This window comes from Coenobita brevimanus, chromosome 51, assembly GCF_032717465.1.
Source record: "Coenobita brevimanus isolate Jiangsu-jjx chromosome 51, ASM3271746v2, whole genome shotgun sequence".
Taxonomy (NCBI): domain Eukaryota; kingdom Metazoa; phylum Arthropoda; class Malacostraca; order Decapoda; family Coenobitidae; genus Coenobita; species Coenobita brevimanus.
In genome coordinates, this window is record NC_137004.1 from 25,705,743 (window position 1) to 25,710,637 (window position 4,895).

The following is a 4,895-nucleotide window of genomic DNA, read 5'->3' on the forward strand; positions in this document are numbered from 1 at the left end:
TGTCTTTTAATATTTATGTACCATAGATTTCATGAACAGTATCGTATGAACCATTATTCATAAGCCATATGTACTGCAGAAGGTAACTGTCAAGGAGGAAGTGCTAAGGAGCCTCTTTAGTCCGCGAGAATATGATCCCCTGTGTGTTATAATGTCTGGTAATTTTTAGTTAGAAGAATTCCTTGCGGATATTTTTGTCTTCTCTGTAGTGAGTGACGTAGTACGTACTATATGTTTTTAATTTTAGCTTCACATACAGTACAGACAATATTGTGCATCAGACTGCAACTACAGTTAGAGTGACGATGTAGCTTTCTCGAGTTTATCAACCCGTTTATATTGATTATTGTGGAATGTATGCTGCTATGTTTTCTGTTATGCTGTCTGGCACGAAAGATGATGTGAAAGGTGCAATTAGATAAGAGGACGAGAGGAAGTGAGGGGTAGTAAGTGGATAAGAAAGATGGAGGGATAAGACGGGAAAGGAACTGTGTGGCGGGGGAAGGGAAGGCTGCAGAGAATGAAAGAAAAATAGATAAACAGAAAAATCAGCCAACACAAGAGGGAAGAGACCCTCAGTGGTTAACTCTTGTATAAGGGTGTGGATACAGTATGAAAAAAATAACAGGAGAGCAAAAAGGTTATACTCTCCTCAGCAAACTCTCCTGCTGAAACTGCCAGGAAAATCTGAAACACATGAAGTATAGAAAGGGAACATGGAAGTCAAGAGGAAAAGATGAATAGACAACGTGCAGGCTTACAGAACCCTGAAGAAAAAAAAAATGTTTCCCACCAGTAATTGAGATTAAATTGAATAATAGAAAACGAAAGCAAAAGCAATATAATTTAGGAGTACCAGAGCAACAGGTTACCTATCCATTCACTCATAATTAAAGTCTTGACATTCTTATTTCGCCTCCCAACGTACCATTCTCACAAAAATGTACTGTACTTGAAAATATCTGTGATGTCAAGTACAGTTAAGAGGCAAAATTCTCACAGTGTGCATCTCCACACATAAATCGCCCATCCATTTTCATCTTTTTCCTTCTTGTGTGTGTGTGTGTGTGTGTGTGTGTGTGTGTGTGTGTGTGTGTGTGTGTGTGTGTGTGTGTGTGTGTGTGTGATTTAAACCTAGGAATCACGAGCTACATTAGTATATTTCTCACTGACGCTAATATAGGACTCATCATGAACTCAGCAGGCATATATGATAGCCTTTCAATTGGACATGAATGATCAGAGGACTGGGAAGTTGAATTTAACGTAAAAAAGAATTAAAGCAGTTAATAAAGTCAAACCTATCGGAGACGCTAGGTACGAGTTAACTTCTGGCAGTATGATTATTTAAAAAAGATCTTAGAAGGGTCTTGGAGTCATGGTTTGTAAAGACTGAAATTTGGGCAATAGTTTATTTTTGCAAAAGCGACAGCAAATTAGTTCTAGAATTTATTCCTAGAACAGTGCAACAGGACATCCAAAGCAATGCTACGTCTTTATATTGCTTAGATTATGGAGTGGTTTAAGTGAGGTATTTACTTGGCGGAAAGGAATAAATAAGGGTGAGATTAGAAAGATTTTTAAAAACGGCAGAAAAGACAGAATTCTAACAAATTATTTCAGACTAGAAAGTTTTATTTAAGTAAGGAGATAGAACAGAAATTGTCTGGATATACGAGTTGTGGAGGAATGGAATAAGTAAATGAAATAGTTGAATTACCCAGTAATGTAGTTGATGCTTCTTCCATGGAGAATTCCTAAAGCGGATGGATAGAGATATGACTGTTAAGGTTTATGTATAAAACTTGCCCCAGTCATTAATTACGTTTTTCAAAAGGAAATTGTTCTTTTTTTTCTGTTTCTTCCTGTTCTGACCAAAGCTCGTCGTCACGGACTCATGACTTTTTGTGTAGGCCTCTTTGCCTAAAAGTTACAATCCATGTGTTTCAGCCTAGTGTTTCGACGCATCTTGTCACATTTTAGATTAAAGCCTTTAAAATAATTTTAGAACCCTAACGGTGAGAAAAGACGGGAATTTAACTAACAAAGACGGGAGCGGAACCACCAGACACCAGAACAATTATTCCAATAAAAGCACATGTTCTGTTTGGCTTCGAATGAGGTCATGCAAGCAAATACATGTACTATACTACTCTTATGTCTATATATACGTAGTAAACTTCAGGAAATTGCGTTTTCTCACAAATGTTGCCTTTCTATATTATCGTTTTAGGCTCCATTGTGGTAGTATGGGTTTCTTGTTTGTCCTTTCCCTTAATGTGCCCATGACAATTTTTACACACTGGGTGCTGTTCCTTTCCACTTTCTCTTGCTAGTTTCGGCTAGAATGTTTGCTGGGTGGGAGAATGTTCTGCTTTATTGTGCATGTTTTATTCAGGTACTCTAGCCATTCTCTTTTGTAACTACCAGTCATGAGCCAGCTGGCATACTGTTGCTATCCTCTTTCCTCTATTTTTGTTCTTAAGTTCCTAACAGATGATAGGGCAAGAGATCAGAGGTGTTGCTGTGAGGCAGTGTTGCCGGCAGCTGCATGTATAAGAGCAGACAGTTAGGCAAAAAGCTTATGCAGGGAGAGTGAGTGGACAGGCAAGAGGCGGGGAGGTAAGAGACTAGTCACTGATGCAATAAAATAGGCAACAAATTCTAATACATGGGGTAATGGTGTAAGAGGTAAGCGCCACACGACCAAGGTCCAGGCCTAGGTATCTGCACGTCTCTATCTCACAAACGCAAGATATTTTTTATCATTTCACTTACTTGTTAAATGTGATGATAAATTACTCTGTAGGATCATTTGTGTCGTCAGTCAGATTTTATTTCATATTCAGTTATTTTTGTTTATTCCTTGACAAGGATTGCACTCGTGAAACCAGGCGTATAATTATTGCTTATACATTGATTATAAGTGAAACAATAGCTTATAGATATTCGTATTAGATTCAAATTCGTGGTTATCTTGAAGGTATAGTTTCCATGTAAGTGATAATTTTAGTTTTCTTTACTATAACTTTTTCAGGCTTATTTTTGTTCTTTTAACGAGAGTAAAGAGTTGGAAGGAGGGGGGGAAACATGCGGGTTTTAAGAGAGCCTTTTTCCTTAATGATCTGCCCCATCCCCCACCATTGTTCTGGGGCTGCATCCGCTACAGGTAGGCAGGTGGCCGGAGGATCCACGGTTAGGAGAGTAGGTGAGAGGGTAGGTATGGGGTGAGAGGGTAGGTATGGGGTGAGAGGGTAGGCATGGGGTGAGAGGGTAGGTATGGGGTGAGAGGGTAGGAATGGGGTGAGAGGGTAGGCATGGGGTGAGAGGGTAGGCATGGGGTGAGAGGATAGGCACGGGATGAGAGGGTAGGTATGGGGCTAGAGGGTGGGCATCATGCAAGAAAGCGTAATAGGCGGAAGTGAGGGACAGGGTTTAAGGCAGACGTTGAAGGCAGGGACGTAATGAAAGGCAGGGTATAAGGCATTCTTCGACAAAAACCAGCAATCCTGAAGTCAGGATGGCCGAGCGGTCCAAGGCGCTGCGTTCAGGTCGCAGTCCGGTCTTCCGGGCGTGGGTTCGAATCCCACTCCTGACAGTAAGGTTTTCACGGAGACCGTATATTTCAGCCAAGTTCTGTCTTTACACTTCAGAGGATCTGAATTAAACCCATGAAAGCTGACCATAGGCTTACTGTAGCAGAATTTCATCAAGTACCTACAAGATTTCATGATATTCAAAATTAAGCGTTTCCAATTATTTTCTGATTATTACCCTGTGTTCCACCTGGCTGTCACTCAGGTTTCTTTGCCGGGAGCCCAAGATCACGGGATCCTGAAGAAATATTATATATATATTTTCCCCCCGGGAACCTGATCCAATTCCCGGGATAAAAAGACTTCAGCGAACGGCAGGAAGTAAGTGTCAAAAATTAGCCTTGTTGACAGAATGTTTTATGCACATTGCTTCAGATCTTATAGTACCGAGTGGATGGAAGACAAATGGCTGGATGAGCATGGATGGTGATGAGTGAGCGTTGTAGATTCGCTGTTAGTCCAGGCATTATTTTTATGATATTCGTTCCCCACATTAACCAGAGATAGGTGAAGTAGATGGAGAAGAATGGGCGGGATGGGCTAGAACAGTGGTGGATGGTAGGGAATATCGATAGAAGCATGTGTTGTGAATATGATTACTGTAGATAAGCCGTATGAGACACTTACTAACCTTGACATCCATCATACTTAGCTGTGGCATTTTTTGGTCTTGAAAATGAGCATACTTCAAAAATTATGTGTATTACGCAAACCAAACCTAACATGCTGGGCACAAATCTTCAATACGTAAGCGAAGTCCCACGTAAAATGTTTCCAAAACCTGCACACCGACTCCGGGTGTTGGGGCAAGGCAATATTTTCCTCTCCAGCCACTGCATGCATGTCTATATTGGAGATACATTTTTTTTTTTTTTTTTTTTTTTACATATGGCCCGTACCTCTTTCCAGCTTTACAAACAAATTTAAAAAAAAATCTTCTCTAATAAAAGGAAATACCGGTGCATGAAAGGTATTTAATATTAATGTACACACACACACACACACACACACACACACACACACACACACACACACACACACACACACACACACACACACACACAGTACATCCATGCGGATGATGACGGTCCAACATCAGTGTATGCTGCTGTAGGTGAAGACACACGGTTACCCACTTCCACCATGACACCAGTTCAGTCTTGACAGTTTGCACACACCAACACTAAAAGACCCAGCAGAACGTTATGGAGGCAGCAATGAAAACAAAAATATATGTAGACGACCTGGGGTGGCCAAGCACGAAGGAAGGCCGACAGGAAGCGGAGAGAAACAAAGACA

General features: G+C 40.8%; 1 non-coding gene across 1 annotated transcript; it reads left to right on the plus strand.

Moving 5' to 3' along the window:
- Positions 1-3,514: 3,514 nt before the first annotated feature.
- Positions 3,515-3,598, plus strand: TRNAL-CAG (transfer RNA leucine (anticodon CAG)). The gene has a single exon. It is a non-coding gene; the product is annotated as a tRNA-Leu (tRNA).
- Positions 3,599-4,895: the final 1,297 nt, after the last annotated feature.